Below are 22,294 nucleotides of genomic sequence, written 5' to 3' on the forward strand. Positions count from 1 at the left end.
CAGCGTGCCAGCCATCACCAGCTCTTCCACAAAGCCAGTGAACTCAAACTCTGGGAAAACTCAGGAGGCAAGAGAGAAACAGGGACATTACAGAACCTACTGATGAAACTTGGCCTTGGGGGCTGGAGAGATGGCTCAGTGGTTAAGAGCATCAACTGCTTTTCTGAAGGTCCTGAGTTCAAATCCCACCAAACACATGGTGGCTCACAACCATCCTTAATGAGATCTGACGCCCTCTTCTGGTGTGTCTAAAGACAGCTACAGTGTACTTACATATAAATAAACAAATAAATAAATCTTTAAATAAAAAATAAAATTTTTAAAAAAGAAAAAAAAAAACCAACCAACCAAAAAACAAACAAACAAACAAAAAAAAAAAAACCTGGCCTTGGTTCAGATAAACCTCAAATCCGAAGGGACCATCTGCCTTAGTCTCTCAAATGCAACATGACAAATACATCTAGCTTGTCGGTTTTGATCACAACCACCTAATGAGTGGACAGAACTAACCCTAGAACTTGGAAAGGAGAAAAACATCAGAATCCAAGTTAGTTCAGATGGTGTAGATCTAGCTGGAGTTCAACAATAATAAGTTTTCCTTAAAAACAAACAAACCAAAACAAACAACAACAAAACACAATATGTTTTGTTGTTGTTATTAGTTGGTGACAGTCTCTGGTATGGCCTAGGCTGCCCCCTGATCCTCTTGCCTCTATGCCTCCGCCCTGGATTTACATTCCTGGGTCTCTGGGTTCAACTTCACATCAACTTTTTGTGTTTATGGTGTAGATTGTCTCAGGTTGTGGCAGATATTGATCCAGGACCTTTTATACTGCCACATGCTTTATCACTTAATAACGCATGCTCAGTTTTTTATGTTCTTAGTTGACCTAACAGTTAAGGATTTGTTGAAAATAATAATATTGTTAGGTATAGTAACACACACCTGTAATCCTAGCACTTGGGACATTGAGACAAGAAGATCAAAAGTTGAAAGGAACCTGTCCTATACAGTAAGTTTGTGCTGGCTAGTTTTATGCCAACTTGACACAAGCTAGAGACCTTTGGGAAGAAAGAATCTCAACTGAAGAAAAAATACCTTCATTAGCTAACTGATGATGACTCATCCTTTAGTTGACTTCAGACACACCAGAAGAGGGTGTCAGATCTCATTAAGGATGGTTGTGATCTTAAAAAAGGGGTGGGGTGGGCTAGAGAGATGGCTCAGTGGTTAAGAGCATTGACTGCTCTTCCAAAAGTCCTGAGTTCAAATCCCAGCAACCATATGGTGGCTCACAACCATCTGTAATGAGATATGATGCCCTGTTTTGGTGTGTCTGAAGACAGCTACGACGTAGTTACATGTAACTATAAATAAAATCTTTAAAAAAAAAAAAAAAAGGATGGTTGTGAGCCACCATATGGGTGCTGGAATTTGAACTTTGGACCTTTGGAAGAGCAGTCAGTGCTCTTAACCACTGAGCCATCTCACCAGCTTCATGGCTCATCTTTTTAATCCTAACACTTGAGAGACTGAGACAGGCAGATCTCTGAGAGTCAAGGCCAGCCTGGCCAACAAAGCAAGTTCCACACCAGCCTGTGCTATAAAATTAATTAATTAATTAATTAATCAATTAAAAGAAAATTAAAAATGCTTCCACTAGATTGGCCAGTGGGCAAGAATTTTCTTGATTAACCTGTGAGAGTCCAGTCAATGTGGGTGGTACCAACCCTGGACTGGCGGTCCTAGGTGATGTCAGAAAAAAGGCTGAGCAAGCCCTGAGGAGCAAGCCAGTGAGCAGCACCCTCTCCTCCATGGCCTCTGCTTCAGTTCCTGCCTTCAGTTCCTGCCCTGACTTCCTGCAGTGATACAGTGTGGCCTGAGTGTTATAAACTGAATAAACCCTTTACTCGCTCAGTTGCTTCCGGCCATAGCGTTTTTATCACAGCAATATTGTTGCAATAAAACACATGAGCCTTACCTAAGGACTGCGATCGTGTTCTCAGGCTCCATTCTGATCACAAGGTGAAATGAAGTTCAAGTTCTCAGGCTCTAGGGGGACTTTCCAGGTGGCTTGCCAACTTCCTTCCCATTCTTCTTTAGTCCCCCAAAGCATAATGATTGTTCTCAAGGAGGACGAGAAAGAACATTGATTCTGACTGATGAAGCACTGTAATAGTATCTTGCGCAGGCTTGCAGGCTAACTGTATCTTGCATACTGTTGCATACAGAGGGCTTTGTGAGCATTTCAGGTGATCCCGACTGATGAAACAGTGTGATTGACTTGGCACAGATGCTTAGGGGCTTTATGATCTTTCTGCTTAAAGAGTAACTAAGATGAAGTTGGCGATCCAGTCAGCTCCCAAGTCTATGCTATTGTCTCTGACCAGGCAGTTTTTGCTGCCTAATTCAATAAAGATCTTGTTTTGCATGGACTCCTGTGCCTGCTTGGGTTGTTTTGGGTTTTTGGACCCCCAAAAAAGAAAACCTAAGACAGAATTCAAGGTCAGCCTGGGCTTCCTAGTGAGACTCTATTAATACATATGGATACAAGCATATGTTTGCTACAGCTGAGGGAGAGTGGGACTAAGGCAAAACCATGAGGCAGGAAGAGACAACTGGGGACACTGGGGACACTGGGGATACTGGGGAAGGCCTGCAGTACCAGGAGGCACGTAGGCTCAGGTGAGTGCAGACTTGAATATAGAAACCTATTTGGAATTCTAGAGAACAGAAAAGCAAGAGATGGTTCTTAAAGGATTATCAGCCGGGGCGTGGTGGCACCCTCACGCCTTTAATCCCAGCACTCAGGAGGCAGAGGCAAGCGGATTTCTGAGTTCAGAGGCCAGCCTGGTCTACAAAGTGAGTTCCAGGACACCCAGGGCTACACAGAGAAACCCTGTCTCGACAAAACCAAAAAAAAAAAAAAAAGGCTGTTTAGATAGCTCCAAGATTGTCAACTTGGATCATCCACTTGGTGGAAGAAGAGAACTTCCTAAAAGTTGTCCTCTGACCTCCACATTCATGCTTTGATACCTGCATGCACCCACACCCACCCACACCCACCTCCACACTAAATGGATAAACATGCAATCTGGAATTAGAGAGAGTGCGGTGGTCATGAGGATGCGCCCTGACTTGCTCACAGGCAAATCAATGACTTAGATGACAGGGACAAACCACAAGACAGGCTCAATCATTCGTGCTGATTCAAGAACAGACAAGCTGACAAGTTCCAGAAACAGGAACACAGACTGACGGACAGCCTGTAACCTCCCCACAGACGCAGGCCCAGGTGGCCTCTTCACTAAATACCATCAAGTATTTTCTCAAAGAATCAATATCAAGTCCGCACAAGCTCGGTTTAAAAGGAAACAAACACAGGGACTAACAGAAAGCGTGTGGGGATTTCCCAACACGCCTTCCAGGGCCAGGATTACCTGGATCCTAACAAGAAGAAGGAAAAAAAAATGCATTTCATAAAAAAAAAAAGCCACCGACAGAGTATCGCATGAATCTTAGGACAGAAGTCCTACCAAAGTGAAACCAGTAACGCACCCGGACAATGGCATCCCACGACCTGGGGTTTCTCCCGGGGCACATTTGCTCTGAGGCAGAATTGAATTCTCTGTTACCTTAGAAGTAAGTTTTCTCTCAAAACTACAGTTATTGCCTCCCCCTTTAGGAAAGTGGCAAGAGATTTTCTTAAAAACTATTTCTTTTTCTAGAAGAAAATGCAAATTAGTTCTTTTGGCAACTCTCCTAAGCTCTGCCCAACAGCCATCTGGCAACAGCTTGCTTCTCCACCCTCCAGGTGTGAGCCAACCCAGTTTATAAGAAGGACTGCAGGAGCCGGGCACTCAGGAGGCAGAGGCAGGTGGATCTCTGGATTTCTGAGTTCGAGGCCAGCCTGGTCTACAAAGTGAGTTCCAGGACAGCCAGGGCTATACAGAGAAACCCTGTCTCAAAAAACCAAAAAAAAAAAAAAAAAAAAAAAAGAAGGACTGCAGGACTACCTCAGCTCTCTCTCTGTCTCCCTGCTTCCTACCCCTCTCTTCCTCCTCCTCCTCCTCCTCCTCCTCCTCCTCCTCCTCCTCCTTCTCTCTCTCTCTCTCCCTCCCTCCCTCCCTCCCTCCCCATCTTTTCTCTCTCTTCACCCAGTGTTTTCAGTTGGCCTTTTCTTCTCTTCCTTCCTCCCTCCTCTCTCTTTCTGTCCCTCTCTGTCCCCCTCCTTTCTCTACCTCTAACCCTTTTCCAGATCCCCTTCCCTTCTCCCAATAAACCTCCTTTTGTACTAGTCCTGTCTCAGGATAGTGACTTCTCAGGGGAACACCTTGGCCATCCCGCTGAGGTGCTCCCTCATTATACTTACACCCAGAGACACACAGGGCCAGATCATCTCTCTTAGGCAGAAAGAGCTCTAATAACAGTGCCATACAGAGAGGTTGTATAAGAAGGACTGACTCCCAGGCCTGTGGTGGGAGAAACAAAAGGTGTACTTGAAGGTTTCTTGAGCGAACAGGTCTTACACCAGGAGGAAGCCTTAATTAATTTGTGACCTAAGGTGATGTGTTTTATAAAAAGGTCAAAGATATGTTTTATAGGGCACAGTATGGTGAGGTGGGAGGGGTGCCTCAGTGGGCACATGCTAAGACATCCCTTTCCCTGAGGTACCAGCCATAGGACAGTTATTGTATGGAATAGTTTATTTGGGGGCATGGGAAGGGGAGTTGAGAAAGCAGTAGAGGCAGAGAAAGAGAGAGAATGAAGAACAGAGAGGGGGGGGAGGCCAGAGCCAAGAACAGTGGAGAGAAAGGGGGAAGGGGAGAGAAGGGGAAAGGGTCAGGGAACTTGAAGGGGGTAAGAGAGAGAAGAGGGCAGAGAGAGCAAGGAAGGGTCAAATAGTCCCTTTCATAGCAAGCCAGGCCTACCTGGCTGTTGCCTGGTAACTGTTGAGCAGAGCCTAGAAGGAATGCAACCCTATGTAAAAGGGGAGGAGCACGGGACTTAGAATACATGACAGGGATCACTCTTTGGGGATAAGCCAGTAGGGCTTGGCTAGTGTATGACTTGTATGTAATACCTAAGTCTTGCCAGGCAGCCTTGAACCCTGGGAGGCAGGGGTTCTGAGCGAGCTCCTGGTCTGGTCTCAACAGCCCTTTCCTGGTTGTGGTGATGACATCACTCACTGTCGCTTGCAGGCTTGGTGTTATTCATATAACTTAAATCCTGAGCGCAGGAAAAGCTGTAGGAGTGCCTGCTGCTGTCTCCTCAAACTCCTACCTCATGGCTATTGTTGATATTCTGTCCGGACTCCACCCCCACAGTTACCAACTCAGAAATCCACCTGCCTCTGCCTCCTGAGTGTGAGGATTAAAGGAGTGCACCACCATGCCAGGCATCTCTCTGTTGCCTCTTGCCCCCTTGCCTCCCCTCTCACCCCATTCCCTTCCCCCCTCTCTCCACGTGGCCATGGCGGGCTTCTACTCTTCTTCTCTCTCCTCTCTGCCTTTCTCTGCCTCTACTACTCTCTTAACTCCCCTTCCCATGCCCTGAATAAACTCAATTCTATACCGTCCTGTGGCTGGACCCTCAGGGGGAAGGGATGCCTTGGCATGGGCCCACTGGGGCACCCCCTTCACCCATATCTCACCACACCCCCGTAGAACATATCTTAATAGCTCTTTCTCTTTTTATGATCACAAGAGCTATGGGAGGCAAACTCTTAATCCTCGTGACTATGGGAGGCAGGTTGAAAAGAGCCTTCGTGGGAGTGGCCTTCCAGGTACACACACAGAGCTGTAACTTAAAACTCTGTTTCTCCTATCCTTGGTCTCTAGGAAATTCACCAGCTTACAAAGTGTCTTCTGAAAAGAGGAAAACATGACAGGAAGCTACTGCCATGCTGGCCTCCGGATCCCCTCCAGCACCCACTTCCCACCCTGTCCTGACTCACGACACTTGTGTCCCCCCAAACAAGGACATGCACAGCCGCAGCATGAAGTGGTCACGCTCAGGGGACCACACTGGCTCTACAGCCACGATAACCACCACCATCAATGTGCCCAGTGAGGTCTCAGTGCCTGACTACCTGATCTGGTCCCTGTTTAGCACACTCTTCATGCTGTCCAGATTCTGTGGCCTATGCCGGACGGTGAACGTGGAGGAGGAAGAGCAGGAATCTGAGAAGCTGAGAACGTGCTTGAGCCTGAGGCTCCACCTTGCCCAAATAGTGCCTGGTGTGTGTTGGGGGAGGGGGGAGCTTGTGCTGTGGCTGAATGACAGTCTGTTTGTCTGTGTGTGCCATGGAGTTGGAGGATGATACCTTGGAGATATCCAAGGTATATCCTGGGCAGATACAAGGTGATGTTGCCAGGATACCCTTGGGGTCAGATTGTACCCCCCACCCCCACCCCCGGCCTAGAGGAATTCTTACTGTCCAGTTCATGAAAAGCCTTTTCACCTTGCAGACTGGGCACAGACAGGACTCACGGGAAACAGAAACCCAAATGTAAAACGCCAAGATGCCTGTGCTAGGAGCTCCCACACAGTCTGTGCGTGAAAGGGGAACAGGGTCCCTGGCCTAACAGAGGCTGCATTGGGAATGGAAGATGGGGAACTGAGTTGGAACACTCTCAGCTCACTGGCTCCTGGGCACCTCACCATCTGTTTTCCTCCAGGCCTGGTACAGGAAGTGACTGGGGCTAAGTGGAAGGCTTTTGGCTCCCTGCTGCGGGCAGTGGTTAACAGCGTGCTGGGTAGGGGCCTCTTTTCAAATAATTGGCCTTTCCTGGAAAGGTAGGGCAGAGAGAACTGTCAATCCCAACTGCCATTTTCCCATGGTGCCCAAGAAAAGTGCAAATCCTGATGCAGACAGTCCTCAAATCTTGGGTAGATGGCCACTGCTTGACCTCGAAGAGAAAGATATCTGCTGTGCTGACAAACTTTGTCTGGAATTCCAGGGTGGCCCTGGATGAGGATCCGGGTTCCCTGAACTCAGTGGATGATGAAATGGGAGTTGGACATCCTCCCCTTTCCTCTGCCCACCCACCTCCCACAGCCTTGCTCGGGTTTATTCCTGGTTCTGTGGGTCGTGTTCCTGGGCTTAGGGGCAGCTGTGTGTGAAGGCAGATAGTCAACAGGAAGGAGGCTCAGGGCTCGGGCATCCCCTGCCGGTGGTTGGCGACGTTGGGACACGTCCTTTTCTAGATCCCTCGCTGAACACTGTTCAGTGTCATCCTCGCCTCCCCTCCAAATTTGCTGGAGTTTTCTGGAGGCCCCAGTATTGGTGCAAGGATTCCAGTCCTGTGTTCTAAGGATAAAATGTGTGAGTTCCGGAAGTCTATTCTAGTGCACTGAGTAGGGCCACACTGGGCGTGTCTTAGAGAGACTGAGGCCCTAAAGGCAGTGAAGACAGGATCCCAGCGGGAAAGCTGTTGTCTTACAGTAGGCTCCCCCAGAATAAGTCCTCGGGAGAAATCAAAGCCTGTTCCATTTGCACCAGCCAGTTGAAATTAAGTTTTGCTAATTATTAAAAAAATATTACACAGAACAAAAGTAATTGGTTGGGCTGGAAAGATGGCTTCGTTAAGAGCACCGACTGCTCTTCCAGAGGTTCTGAGTTCAATTCCCAGCAACCATATGATGGCTCAGAACCATCTGTAATGGGATCTGATGCCCTCTTCTGGTGTGTCTGAAGAGAGCAATGGTGTACTCATATAAATAAAATTAATAAATCTTAAAAAAAAAAAGGAATTGGTTTCCAACATTATATAATCACTTTGCTCCACAAACTAATTTACAATCTTGGGGTTTCCCATTTATTTCACCAAATGGCTGAAAGGCGACTGGAGAGTGAGCCATCAATTAAAACTCCTCCCTCAGGGTTGTGCTGGGGATAGTTTGAAACCAATAATTGTCGTACAGGACACATAACCCCATTCCAGCATCCGATGGGAACCAGCACACACAGGCTCCAGCTGAGATCCTTGACTCAAGACCAAAGCCCTGCTAAGTTCTGCTCTGACTGCAGCAAGCAGCAGCTGACATCCCAAAGTCATCGTTAGTTGATGACTAGAGTCCAAAGACATCAATCATAGCAGGAGGTTAAGTGAGCCAGGGCCAAAGACACAAATAACAATTAAAACAGTAGCAAAGGCTATGGAAGCCCAGGTCATATGATCATGAGCTGGATGGTTCCACGGTTTGTTTGGTTTTTTTTTCACACATACATGTACATTTTATTTGTGAATCATAGGTTGTCAAATCAAATTTGAAAATGAGACATTATTTCTTTAGAGATGAAAGAAAATAATCAGAATTGTCATTATTTTTTGTGGGTTCCACACTACCACAATACTCATGTTTGACAGTTCATGATTGTTAAATACCAGGACAATTTCCAGGGCACTCGGGAATCATTCTGGAGATGATTTCAATCTTCTCACCACTTCTGAAGCAATATGCAAGTAAGCTTTGGCCTCATCACTTCCAGGCTGAGAAAAGACAACTGGTTGACCCATATCCGAAGCTTCCCTTATACTGAGGTGCAAGGGAACATCTCCTAGAACACCAAGATCAAGGGTCTGTGCTAGTTTTCTTGCACCATCAGCACCAAAAATATGAGTTTTGTGTTTACATTTTGGACACTGGAAGACACTCATGTTTTGGACAAGACCAAGAACAGGCACATTGACTTTCCGAAACATCTCCACACCCTTGTGTGCATTCATTAGTGCAATGTCCTGAGGTGTGGAGACAATCACAGCACCTGAAATGGGGATATTCTGTGAAACTGACAACTGCACATCTCCTGCTCCTGGTGGCATGTCCACAACTAAAGAGTCCAGCTGACCCCAGTCAACCTGTCTCAATAATTTCTCAATGGCTGACATTACCATAAGGCCTCTCCAAACAAGTGGCGCAGTCTCTTCAACCAAAAAGCCCATTGACATACAAGCAATACCATAGTTCAAAAGAGGCCTCATTAAGTTATTTGGTGATAATTCTGGGGTTCATCATCTTTGGAATGGAAGGACCATACACATCCACATCTAACAAGCCAACCACCTTGGAAGAATCATTTGCTGCCAGCAGGAGAGCAAGGTTCACTGCGGTGGTAGACTTTCCAGAGGCCACAACAATGACTTCTCTAACATCTTCTATAGGCTTCTGCTTAGGAAGTCCTCGGGACATGATTTGTGTTCTTCTTTGTTTCAAGGCCTCACTCTCAGCGCCTAATAACTGGCGCCCACAACCCAAAGCTCGGCACCCCCAGGGCGGGACAGTGGCCGCGCCATCACCCCGGAGTGACACCCCGCCAAAGAGCAGCAAACACCGCCAGGTCCCCCTCGGTTCCACGGTTTTAAAGTTTCCTTTGATACTGCGAAGGGTGTGATGTCTCTGGATTCAGTCTCAGAGGAAGGCCGGGATTTTTTATTTTAATCTCTGAGGTTTAGATACTTACTCTTTTATATGCAGAACATAAATGAAACTTATGTAAACGGCAAGAGAGATTTTTGTGGCTTAACCGTTTGAATTTATCAGATTCTGAGAAAAAACACACATGAGTCCGCATTCAAGGAAATAGGGGTGAAAAACATGGTGACTTAACTATTGGTGATAAAGGTGCTTAGGATGGGCATAGCTGCCAATAACTGAGAAAACCGTCAGCAAGAGGACAGAGCAGCAGGCCTGGCATGACGGAAGAGAGCAGAGAGAGGAGGAAGGCAGGGCCCTGCTGTGGTGGGGGTTGGGGTGGGGGAGTGGGGTCGGGTCCTGTCCGGCGGGGAGAGGTGGGAGCAGAGGGAAAATCTGCTTTGCATTATGACAGGTTCTGGAACCAAAACATGGGCTCTGCTGCTGCCTGTGGTTACATATGCCAATGATACAGACTGGAACTGATATATATATATATATATATATATATATATATATATATATATACACACACAAGGTCTCTCTGTGTAACCCTGACTGTTGTTGTTGTCTGGAACTGATATATATATATATATATATATATATATATATATATATATATATATACACACACACACACACACAAGGTCTCTCTGTGTAACCCTGACTGTTGTCCTGGGACTCACTCTATAGACCAGCTGGCCTCAAACTCATCGATCCACCTTCCTCTGTCTCCCGAGTGCTATGATGAAAGGTATTCACCACCACCAACCAGTTGGAACTGAATTTTTAAAACAGCTTATTCAGAGAGCCAACGAACGATCTGAGATGATGGGATTGGGGTCTGTTTTTTGTTTGTTTGTTTGTTTGCTTTGTTTTTATTTATTTATTTTTATTATTAGATATTTTCTTTATATACATTGGGTCTGGTTTTATTTGTTTGTTTTTGTTTTTCAAGACAGGGTTTCTCTGTATAGCCCTGGCTGTCCTGGTTGGGGTCTGTTTTTAGGGCTGGAGAGATGCGTCAGCAGTGAGCAGCCCTGGCTGCTCCTTCAGAAGAAAAAAATCCCATTCCCTGCATCCACTGGGCAACTCACAATCATCTGTAACTCCAGTCCCAGAAGACCCAACACCCTCTTATGGCTCCCCAGGAAACAGATACACAAGAGCTCCACAGACATACATACAGCAAAACACCCATACAGATAAAATTTTAGGAATTACGAAGTCTGTCTTCCATCTCATCTCCAGCCAGAAAATGCAAAGGGGGGGAAGGAAGTGAGCGTAATGGTGTCAGTCACTGCCGCTTGGTCAGGTGGTCAGGCACACTGGAGGACTTGTGACTCCTGTGTTTCCCTCCCCCTCGTCCACTGGGATCTACCCCAAATCTGTGCACTCTTGAATAGAGGCTTTTCTTGAGCTTCTAAATCAGGTGAGTTTCTGTTGGTTCCAACCTTGTTCCACTCCGGGGGCATCTGGGTCGGAAGGTGATGACTAGGAAGAGACAGAACATTTTAACAGCGTGTAGGTGCTAAGCTGGTAACACCACTGTGTGTACAGATTCGTTCTTACGGCATGGATGGTGTGCAAGATGGCTAAGGGAGTAAAGAGTACTTACCACCAAACTTAAAGACCTGAGTTCAATCCCTGGGACCCATAGTAGAAGAGAATTGATCAACTCCCACAAGCTGTCCTCTGAGCTCCACATCTTTGCTTGCACACACACACACACACAAATTTTTATTTTTTTATTCTTTGGATTTTTGTTTGTTTGTTTGTTTGTTTGTTTTTGAGACAGGGTTTCTTTGTGTAGCCCTGGCTGGCCTGGAACTCACTCTGTAGACCAGGCTGGCCTCGAACTCAGAAATCTGCCTGCCTCTGCCTCCCGAGTGCTGGGGATTAAAGGCGTGCGCCACCATGCCCGTCTTCAGCTTGTTTTTATAAATGTTACATAGAACACACCACAGTTTTAAAAGACCCTCACTAAGTTAAATAGAGGACTCCTTTCGAGCTTTCTACCAGCATTTTCAATTTGATCTTGGGACTTTTACCAAACTTCAGTCATCAGTGATTTTTTTTTTTTTTTTTTGGTTTTTCAAGACAGGGTTTCTCTGTGTAGCCCTGGCTGTCCTGGAACTCACTCTGTAGACCAGGCTGGCCTCAAACTCAGAAATTTGCCTGCCTCTGCCTCCTGAGTGCTGGGGATTAAAGGCGTGAGCCACCACCGCCTGGCTATCAGCAATCTCTATATATTCCACAAACAACTCCCTCAGATCTATGAGCTCAAGCCTCCTGATTTTGCCTCTATTCTTTCTTTTCCATTTTGGCCATTCACTTTACCTTAGGAGAAAAAAAAATCTTGTTAAAAAAAACAACAACAAACTTTCTCTCATAAAAAAATATAAGCCGGGCATGGTGGCACACACCTTTAATCCCAGCACTCGGCAGGCGGATTTCTGAGTTCGAGGCCAGCCTGGTCTACAAAGTGAGCTCCAGGACAGCCAGGGCTATACAGAGAAACCCTGCCTCGAAAAAACAAAAAAACAAAAGAGACTCCCTGTTGAGTCATTGGGTCCAGTGATGGCATTCTGAACCCCAGAGCCTTTGTGTGTAAAGCAGGTCACACACGAGGAAGAAGATATAAGGGCCACATGATACAGAGGTCTCCCTTTTATTATAAGACTTTGTTTTATTTAACTTTATTCCCCAAAGAATGTTTCTCTTATTTATTTTATTTATTTATTTAATGTATGTATGTGAGTATACTGTAGCTGTCTTCAGACACACCAAAAGAGGGCATCAGATCCCATTACAGATGATTATGAGCCACCATGTGGTTGCTGGGAATTCAACTCAGGACCTCAGGAAGAGCAGACAGTGTTCTTAACCGCTGAGCCATCAGTCCAGCACCCACAGAATTTTTCTAGTGACAATTACATATGTGGTAAAGCAGACTTACCAACAGGACAGATCATCTGAACAGGTAACTGATCCCCATACAAAAAGAGAAGAGCTGCCGGGCATGGTGGCACACGCCTTTAATCCTAGCACTTGGGAGGCAGAGGCAGGCGGATTTCTGAGTTCGAGGCCGGCCTGGTCTACAAAATGAGTTCCAGGACGGCCAGGGCTACACAGAGAAACCCTGTCTCGAAAAACCAAAAAAAAAAAAAAAAAAAAGAAGAAGAAGAAAAGAGAGAGAGAGAGAGAGAAGAGCCAAGCGTGGTAGTGCACGCCTTTAATCCCAGCACTTGGGAGGCAGAGGCAGGCAGATTTCTGAGTTTGAGGCCAGCCTGGTCTACAAAGTGAGTGCCAGGACAGCCAGGGCTACACAGAGAAACCCTGTCTCAGAGAGAGAGAGAGAGAGAGAGAGAGAGAGAGAGAGAGAGAGAGAGAGAGGAAACCAGGTGTCTGGAGGATAGGTATCCCTTCCACTCCAGGCATCCAGTGACTGCCTCAGGTAAGAGCATCTCCCTTCATTAAAGCATAAAAACAGAGGTGACCGGGGGTCCCTTACTCATCCCGGGAACTCAGAGTAACTGACTGACTGAATTCCTGAAACTACATTCTCCCCAAATCACTTCTGCATCCTTACAGAGAACAGCTTTAGAAAGCTACATCAGGGACTTGGGAAATGTCTCAGAGGACAACGTCCTTGCTGCTCATGACTGAGGAGTATAGTTTGGCTTCTCAGAACTCGTGGGAATGCTGAGCAGGTAAAACAGTCCCTGTTACCCCAGCGACTCGGAGGCAGATATGGGGGATCCTAGACCAAGATGGCTTAGCTAGACTCATGAAATCAGTAAGCTCTGAGTTCAAATGAACATATATGGTGGAGAGCAATAGAGGAAACACTCCATGTCAACCTCTGATCTCCACATACATGTATATACATGTGGATGTACACCAGAACATTCATGTAGTCTATATGCATGGTGCACATTTGCAAAAGAGGAGTCTACAGACTGTAAAATTTCTGGAACTCAGATGTTGGACTGTGAAAGGCAAATGGGACAAGGGGATATCTTTTTCATCTGGGGCTGGAGTCACCCAGAAGCAGACCAAATGTCAAGTGAAGGAAAGGTGGTCTCAGGAGTGTCTCTTCATTCTATGTAGAGCAAGAAGTATTCGCAATAGACACATCACCTTGAGTCCTGTTGGCGATATCTAAGCCTTCATCTGTATCACAAGGGAGAGGACAGTAAGCAAGGCATAGTGGGAGCTCATCAAATTCCCTTAGCAATTGGAAGTTTCCTTCTTGGCCAAACTCAAGAGAACTCAATCCCACTGAGTTTCTAGGCAAAAAGAGGAAACCAACAAAGAGAGGAATTGGCAATCTTCATCACTTCACCATCAGTCACAGGTAGAAGGGAAACAGCTCTGCTGGGTGACAGCAGAGATTAACTGGGGGTTTTAAGTGGCCACAAAGGAAGGGAAGTAGTAAGAGGAGGGTTTCACAATGAGGAAAGAACAGAGGTCTTGCAACAGGGGACGTGACCAGAAGAGAAATGCTTTGTTTATTTCCAAGATATTTAAGTAAGAAGATTCAGGAGGGGCATAGAGCTTTCCCAAGCTTCAGGAAAGAGGAGACACATGGTCTCATAGAGAGGGGCCTCCTCCATCTTGCCTTTGATGAAAGGCCATCTGAACCATTGTACAAGATATTACAGGATCACTTAGTTCCTGGTTATTTTCTTTCTTTTCTTTCTTTTTTTTGGGGGGGGGGAATTACCAATTTTAAAAGAGGCTTATTTAGCAAAACAAATTAAAGCATATACTTTAGGGCTGGAGAGATGGTTCAGTAGTTAATGGCACAGGTTGCTCTTCCAGAAGACCCAGGTTCAATTCCCATCACCCACATGGCAGTTCACAGTTGTCTGCTACTCCAGTCGCAGAGACCCTGACACTCTCACACAGACATACATGAAGGCAAAACAGCAATGCACATAAAATTAAAAATTTAAATAAATAAAATAAAATCTAAAAATTAAATTAAAAAATTTAAAAACAAATTTAAAAAGCAAAAACAAACAAACAAAACAGGCACTCCAAGAGAGATTGAAAGGATGGGGTGGGCAGACAGCCCAGTGGAGTCAACCTTATGGATTTAAATATTTTATAAATATTTATGAGGTAGATGTCAAATTCATGTGGTAGGGCTGACTTTTTTTTTCCAGAATCATAGTAGATTAGACCTTCCTTTTTAGCTGGCCTGTCCAATTCCTGAAACTGAGTTCTCTCTTTCTGATTCACCTTTGGACTCCCATCGAGAATCACTTTAGTGAGTGCAGGCTGCCAGATCTGAGACAGGAAACCTGCATATGACAACTGGCTCTATAGGATCATGGGAGCAGGGGTCTCACAGCAGAGGCAGCAGAAAGAACAAAAGCAGTGCATTTGTGAGACATTGGGCAAGAAGATTCTTCTTGCCTGTGAGGGGATGTGGTAAAGAAACTGCTGACATGATGGCTCCACTCTAAGGGGGAAGGATTTTATTGTGAGTAAGAAAGAGAAACTATCCAGAGGCACCCGAAAGAGTCCAGAGCAGAGAGCAAAGAGAGTAGACTGGACACGGCCAGGGACACAGGAGAGAACAGTAGAGATAGCAAGAGACAGAGACTAGCAAGATAGCAAGTAGCAAGAGAAGAAAGAGTAGAGAGAATAGCAAGAGAGGATACAAGAGGAGGTGGCCAGGTGTAAGACAGATGCAAAGATGCGTGCAGGGAGGCTTGTAAACAGGAAGGAGTTTAGGGTAGTGGAAATGAGAAGGGCTGGACTAATTGACGGATACGTACTCACGACTTTTCAAAAAAGCCAGATGGAAGGCATCCAAACCGCCTTCCATTGAAAGTGATACTGGAGTGACGCTTGAGTCTTTCAAGGATGCACACCCATGCTTAGTGCATATATGACTGGAAAGTGTTCTAGAGCCTTAGTTCCTGATACAGTAGCAACATCCTAATTGCATCATCACCCAGTAGTTTCAACCACAAAAGGATGCTGTGACCACTGGGAAACACAACTACCAAGACTCGGCTGCCGTTGTCCTTGGTTCTCTCAGATCTAACCTCTTGCCTATGGAGTTACCATCAGCTCCTCACACTTTCCGTGACCTGGTTGTAGCAGTTAATGCATGACTTCAGCCTTAAATGAGGAAAGGCTAGATCAGATGAGTTAAATGAGTCAAATCGGTGTTACAGTTCAGAACAAAAAAAAAGTCTCTTTACTCAACATAGTAAGACCCTTTCTCCTGGAGGAGGGGGACGGGGAGGGGGGGAGGAGGAGGAGGCATAGAACCATTAACAACCATTATCGGAACATGGATTCAGATGGCTTAAATGTACCTTCCTTGACTTAGTCTTCAAGAAGTGTGGGATGGAGAGTTGGCTCAGTGGTTAAAGAGTACTGACTGCTTTTCCAGAGATCCTGAGTTCAATTCCCAGCAACCACATGGTAGCTGACAACCATCTATAATGGGATCTGAAGCCTTCTTTTGGTGTGTCTGAAGACAGCGACAGTGTACTCACATATATAAAATAAATTAAATAAAATCTTTAAAAAGGGGGGGGGGCTGGAGAGATGGCTCAGCTGTTAAGAGCACTGACTACTCTTCAGAAGGTCAGAAGGTCTTGAGTTCAAATCCCAACAACCACATGGGTAGCTCACAACCATCCATAAAGAGATCTGACTAGCCGGGCAGTGGTGGCACGTGCCTTTAATCCCAGCACTTGGGAGGCAGAGGCAGGCAGATCTCTGAGTTCAAGGCCAGCCTGGTCTACAGAGTGAGTTCCAGGACAGCCAGGGCTACACAGAGAAACCCTGTCTTGAAGGAAGAGAGAGAGAGAGAGAGAGAGAGAGAGAGAGAGAGAGAGAGAGAGAGAGAGAGATCTGACACCCTCTTCTGGTGTATCTGAAGACAGCTACAGTGTACTTACATATAAATAAATAAATCTTTAAAAGAAGAAGGAGAAGGAGAAGGAGGAGGAGGAGGAGGAGGGGGAGGAGGAGGAGGAGGAGGAGGAGGAGGAAGAAGAGGAAGAGGAAGAGGAAGAGGAAGAGGAAGAAGAGGAAGAGGAAGAAGAAGAAGAAGAAGAGGAAGAAGAAGAAGAAGAAGAAGAAGAAGAAGAAGAAGAAGAAGAAGAAGAAGAAGAAGAAGAAGAAGAAGAAGAAGTAGTAGTAGTAGTAGTAGTGTGGGACTAGAAAGGCATGCAACAGGGGCACAGGGGCAGTCAGTCCGGAACAAGAGTGAGGTCAAGATGTGTCCAAACTGACAATCTCACCCTGAGACGAGCAGTAGGGGTAGAACTGTTTTCTCCTTGCTCTGGGCCTACATGGCCCAGTGCACACAAGCCTTAAGGCCCCCATATCTGCCACCTTTGAGCTAGTCGCATCGCCAGGTGGCCAAATGACAGGTTAAACTTCCTCTCTCCCTATAAGAGCATGTCCAGCAAGCACCTGGGACTCCTCTTCATGCAAATGAAGCATACCCAGCACCTCAGCTCTGACCAGTAATGTACCCCGAAAAGTTCACTCCCAGTAAGGTCAGCGGTTTCCCTGGAAACCGTCTCTGGAAAAGGCTGTTTCTTCCCCACTCACCCCAGCTGAGATCCTGCTCGCCCCGTGCACAATGGTGCCTGGAAACCTGGAGAGCAGAAGCAGACCCAGGCTGGCAAAGGAGGTAGTTTGCATTCTACGCAGCGTGGGGTCAAACACTGCTGACAGAAATGACATTTCCCTGTATTCCCTGCTTCAGAAGGCTTCCGTGTCCTATGCCTCACGGCAAGGAAGTGTGTGCCCCTGAAGGGGCCTGTTTTGTGACGTGGCCTTGATCCACATCTTGGGATTCTGTGAGACCAAGGAGCTAAAGTTCAGTCCCCATCCGCAAAGCTGTGAAAGGGGCTCATGGGCTGCCTGGGCTTAACCTGGAGGACTCATCGGTAACATCGAGGGTAGGGGGAAGTGATGAAAGAGAAATTTTCCCCTTAGTACCAAGTACTGCCACCTACTGAGTGTGATGTGTCTACTTACTGGTCTGTGAATGAAAACTCTTACTGAGGCCACCTGTAGCAAGAACTTTTCCCCTGGGAGATATGAATAAACATCTATCTCCCTTTTTTTTTTTTTTTTTTTTTTTTGAGACAGGGTTTCTCTATATAGCCTGTATAGGCTGTTCTGGAACTCACTTTGTAGACCAGGCTAGCCTCGATCTCAGAAATCGGCCTGAGTGCTGGGATTAAAGGCATGCACTATCTCTTCTTTACTGGGCTCCATGAACAATCAAAGTACAATTCCACCCAAACCTAATTTTGAACCAATGAGATTATTGCTGACTATTTAGCATAGGTAAGGAATTACTTTAAAAGCAGCCACCACACACACACACACACACACACACACACACACACACACACACACACAGAGTCTAGCTGCATTGGTGGAGTGCCCCTCCAATTAACTTCTTCCACTCACCATATATTCTTTCACCTCCTGAGACTCCAAGGCAACTATGACAGAATTACAGCTGGTGTGAAGGCACAAGACTAAGTGGCTGGACCCTCCAGTGAGTTCCAGTGACCCTCCCCTACTATGAAGGACTCTTAACACTCGATAAACCCAATCCAAATTCCAGAGGAAATATCACATTTGTCTTGGTTAGGGTATTACTACTGTGAATAGACACCATGACCAAGGCAACTCTTTTTTTTCCGAGACAGGGTTTCTCTGTGTAGCCCTGGCTGCCCTGGAACTCACTCTGTAGACCAGGCTGGCCTCGAACTCAGAAATCCACCTGCCTCTGCCTCCCGAGTGCTGGAATTAAAGGCGTGCGCCACCACACCCAGTTGGCAACTCATAAAAGACAACATTTAACTGAGCCTGGCTTACAGGTTCAGAGGTTCAGTCTATTATCATCAAGTTGGGAGCATGGCAGTATCCAGGCAGATGTGGGACTGGAGGAACTAAGAGTTCTACATCTTCATCCAAAGGTAGACAGGAGAAAACTGGCTTCCAGGCAGCTAGCACTAGGGTCTTAAAGCCCATGCCCACAATGACACACTTTTTCCAACAGGGTCATACCTACCTCCTAATAATGCCACTCCCTGGGCCAAGCACTCAAACCACCACAACATTCCAAGGCTGAAAGGAGACAGAAGCATTTTAGACTGTCAAGGGGTTATTCAGCCCCATTTCATGGGTCATATGTGAGATGTCAACTGAAGAGACAGGCTGCTAACTTACTAAGTTTTAAATTTTAAAGAGCCAGTGTTCTCTCTCTCCTTTCTCTTTCTCTCTTGACTAACAATTAGACCCAAGCATCTTAAAGTTTAGTTCATAAAGAATTAAACTCCTAGCCGGGCATGGTGGCACACGCCTTTAATCCCAGCACTCAGGAGGCAGAGGCAGGCAGATTTCTGAGTTCAAGGCCAGCCTGGTCTACAGAGTCAGTTCTAGGACAGCCAGGGCTATACAGAAAAACCCTGTCTCGAAAAAACAAAAACAGAAAAACAAAAAAATTAAACTCCTTAGTATGAATAAGACATCCCCCATATTCTTGTACTTTTGAATAATTGATCCCCAGATGGTGACTGACAGGAGATGTGGCCTTGTTAGAGGATATATGCCATTGGGAGCAAGCTTTGAGATCTCAAAAGCCACACGCATTCCCAGTTGTCTCTCTCTGCTTCCTGTTGTGGACTGAGATGTGAGCTCTCAGTTTGTGCTCCAACCAACACATCTGCAGCCTGCTACCACACTCTCTCACCATAATAGACTCTGGAATGCTCTTACTGCTCGGGAACCATAAGCCAGACAAATCCTTTCTTTCGTAAGTTGCCGTGGTCAAGGTGCATGAGGATCCTTCACAGGCTCAGACAGGACAGATTCAAAGAGATGCCAAGAAATCAGGGTCATAACAATCTGGGTTTTTCCTTTTGTCCCTACTTTCTACACGCAGGATTTCAGAACCAAGCTCCACGATGTCACCCCTGGGTTGGAGGTGGGGACATTGCTCAGCCAGATGCCAGGAGGCACAGAGGATCCCATTCAGGACACTGATTGTTAAGATAGTACATCAAGAGGAGGGCAGGAGGTCTGGAAGTCATATTATCTCAGCCTCTCTCTCATCCATTCTGCCATGCAGTGAAATTGGAAATACTGGCTCCATGTAAAGTTACTGAAGAGGTTAAAGTAGCAAATGAGGTCTGTGTTCTTCACCATGAAGGAACTTTCCTTGTTTCTGACACTCACTCAGCTCCCTCACTGCTTCTGCCAGGAAAGACACAGAGTTCCCTGTGTTCCTATAGGCTGGGGGGCAGGGGCAGGGGAGGCAGTTCCTAGTTTGTTTTTCTTGCTGATAAGCATTGTGATCAAAAGCAACTTGGGGGCTTTTCTTACCTTTTCATTGCTGGGATAAGACACTATGTATGGCCAAGGCAACTTTGGTGTGGACCACACAGAGGCCACCGCTGCTTGACAAAGGTCCAGCACATGGACATCACAGACCACAGTTCTCCACCATCCTCGACTTTCATCTTTGACGATTCTCACTATGCATTATGGGAGTTTCCTTGCGCTTTTCTCCTTTGGGGTATTTTGTGTGAGCTGTGGTAGAAAATGTAAGTGTGTACAACGGCAGTCTCTCTAAACCAAATCATTGTTGGGAAGAAGTCTCCGCCACAGTGGAGCCACACAGAGTGATGACTCGGAATCCCTATTGTGCCCCTCTGTTTGCACCCAGAAGAGAGAAGTTAAAGATTGACTAACTGAAAGATGGTGCCAGAAACTCCTGGATACACCTGGTCCCAAGGATGAAAGCACACAATGGGAGAGGAAAACAATGGGCCCAGACCCAGAGCCCGAGGCCTTGGCAGCTGAGGGCAGGAGTACAGTTAGTAAGTATAGGGCAGTGCCCATGATTGATTCCCTGGGCACATGACTTACAGCATGAATGGCGAGGTCTGGTCTGCCCCATGAGAAGCAGATCCTGAGAAGTTAGACTGGCTTGATCCCCTCTGCCATATGCAGGAGCAGGCACTGAAGGAGTCAGGATGGTGTGGCACAATGGAAAAAGAGTAAGAGATCAGGACCTTCCCTTTGCAGAGCTCAGGAGGAGAGCATGCCCATATTGTAAGACTGAGGCACAAAGGAACACAACTAGGAAACAGCTCGATGCTTATCATGCTACCTGGTGCAAAGGCTGCCTCAGGCCCCCTGAGGACTGAAAATTGCTCTTATGGGTTTATTTCTCAAGACTCCATGCCTGGCACCTCCTGACCACATAGGCTGACCGCAAAGACTGAGAGTGTGCAAGAGGAAATGTCAAAGGGGCACCTGGTAGAGTTGCTGGATCTTAGAGAACAATAGGGGCTTAGGTGCTTGCTGGACTTACTGCTTTTGTGTCTAAGAAAAATACTGTAATAAAGTTGATGAACTCTTTCATTATGGAAAGTTTGTGGAAAGATTATATATTTCTTTCAGCCATTAAGTCTGCTTTCAATATTGTTTATGGCTAAGCTATTATAAAAATATAGAGTATAAAAGTTGTATTCAATAAACACAGCTATCTTTATTTACCCTCAGATCATGTTGGTCCCCTCCCTTGCAAACTGCAAACCTCTTCTCTGGGACCTGAACTTGGCTGGAACTGGACTCCAGCACAACTTATAAAAGAGAGTGTTTTTACTTTAGGGGTCACAGTTCCAGAGGGCCAGAGACCATGACTACTGTCATAGCAGGAACATGGCAGCAGTCAAGCAGGCATGCCATTGGAGCAGGAGTTGGGGGCTCACAGGTGCAGATATATATATATATATATATATATATACATATATATATATATATACAGAGAGAGAGACAGACAGACAGACAGAGACAGAGAGGGGGAGACAGAGAAAGAGAGACACACAGAGAAAGAGAGACTTTGAATCATCAAAGCTTACCCCACCCTCCAGTGACAAACCTCTTCCACCAAGGCCATACCACCCAGTCCTTCCCAAACCATTCTACCAACTAGGAATGAATTTTTCAAATATATGAACCTAAGGGGGCCATTCTCACTCAAATCACCACAGGAAGAAAAAGGTTTCTTTGGCTTATAGGTTATAGTCTGTCATCAGGGGAAACTGAGGCAGGAACTCAGGATAGGAACAAAAGCAGAGAGCACAGAGGAATGCTGCTTACAGGTTTACTTCCGTGACTCACTCAGCCTGCTTCTTAAATAAGCCAGGAATACCTGCCCTGGCTGCCCTCCTGCCCCCCCCCCCCCCCCCGCAATCAAGAAAATGTGGGGCTAGAGAGATAGCTCAGCAGTTAATAGCACCAGCTGCTCTTCCAGAGGACCTGTGTTTGATTCCCAGCACACATGGAACAGCTAACAATTATGTGTAACTAACTCCAGCTATAGAGGGTCCAACATCCTCTTCTGGTCTCCATGGACATTGCACACATGTGGTACACAGACATACATACAGGTTGACAACCAGACTGACCTGCAGCAAGTCAGCCCAGGAAAGGGCACGAATGTCAGCAAAGGATGGCCCTATCATGAGCGTGGGCTTCAGGCTAGTTTCATGTAACTTTGATACAAATTAGGGTCATTGGAAGAGGGAGACTCGTTTGAGAAAATAATATATCTACCAGACTGGCCTGTGGGCAATCCTGTGGTTCATTTTCTTAATTGATGACTAGTTTTGGATAGTTTTATGTCAACTTGACACAAGTTCTGAAAGGAGGGAACCTCAATTGAGAAAATGCTTCCCTAAGACCCAGATGTAAAGCATTTTTAAAATTAGTAATTGATGGGGGAGGGGCAGGTTCACCACGGGACTGGTGGTCCTGGGTTCTATAAGGAAAAAAGCTGAGCAAGCTGATGAGCAGCATCCT

The 22,294-nt window shown here is 46.1% G+C and overlaps 1 long non-coding RNA gene and 1 pseudogene across 2 annotated transcripts; both read right to left on the minus strand.

Annotated features, from left to right (window-relative positions):
• Window positions 1-7,984: 7,984 nt before the first annotated feature.
• On the minus strand, window positions 7,985-9,271 carry Gm7514 (annotated as a pseudogene).
• Window positions 9,272-10,629: 1,358 nt separating this feature from the next.
• On the minus strand, window positions 10,630-20,610 carry Gm33504. 2 transcript variants are annotated; one of them, XR_880999.2, is made up of 3 exons: window positions 20,354-20,610; window positions 19,808-20,014; window positions 10,630-10,912 (listed from the first exon to the last, which is right to left on the minus strand). It is a non-coding gene; the product is annotated as a predicted gene, 33504 (long non-coding RNA). The 2 variants fall into 2 exon arrangements; XR_389978.1 differs by lacking the exons at window positions 19,808-20,014; window positions 20,354-20,610 and adding an exon at window positions 15,211-15,559.
• Window positions 20,611-22,294: the final 1,684 nt, after the last annotated feature.

The sequence above is a fragment of the Mus musculus genome, chromosome 7 (genome assembly GCF_000001635.26).
Source record: "Mus musculus strain C57BL/6J chromosome 7, GRCm38.p6 C57BL/6J".
Classification (NCBI taxonomy): domain Eukaryota; kingdom Metazoa; phylum Chordata; class Mammalia; order Rodentia; family Muridae; genus Mus; species Mus musculus.